Genomic DNA, 597 nt, shown 5'->3' with positions numbered 1-597 from the left:
AGGAACAGCCCATAAACGGCAACGAAACACAAAAACAGAATAATACCAACTAACTAATCCAACCAGAAGCTATAAACATGAAGCAGAAACTAGCCAAAAACACAAGGACATGACCAGCAAGCCATCATCACAAGCATATACGAGTAACATAATCATCACAAGCATACGAGTAATCACAAACCATCATCATCACAAGACTTAAATACAACATTGTTTCACATTTTGACATAAACATAACAACAGAGAGAAGCTTGAGACTAGTTTTCAAATGAATCAAAAATGAATCAAACATAACAACGGAGAGAAGCTTGAGACTAGTTCTAAACTAGTTTTCTAATCTCGTTTTCAAATGAATCAAAACCAACTAATATCTACAACTTATTACTTCAAAATAACCATTTTAGAGTAAACCCAAGAACAAATCCTTCTTCTTACTGCAAGATAAAGAGAGGGAGCGAGAGAAACCAGAGAGATAAAGAGAGAAAGCAAGAGAGACAGAGAGATAGGGATGGAGAGAGAGAGAGAAGGGGGTTTGTAAACCTATACTCCGGTAAGAGATCGATCCGGTGAGGGATTGATCCGGCGCCGCGAGAGATT

The sequence above is a fragment of the Capsella rubella genome, unplaced genomic scaffold (genome assembly GCF_000375325.1).
Source record: "Capsella rubella cultivar Monte Gargano unplaced genomic scaffold, Caprub1_0 scaffold_4, whole genome shotgun sequence".
Classification (NCBI taxonomy): Eukaryota; Viridiplantae; Streptophyta; class Magnoliopsida; order Brassicales; family Brassicaceae; genus Capsella; species Capsella rubella.
Note: the sequence above shows the minus strand (reverse complement) of the source record.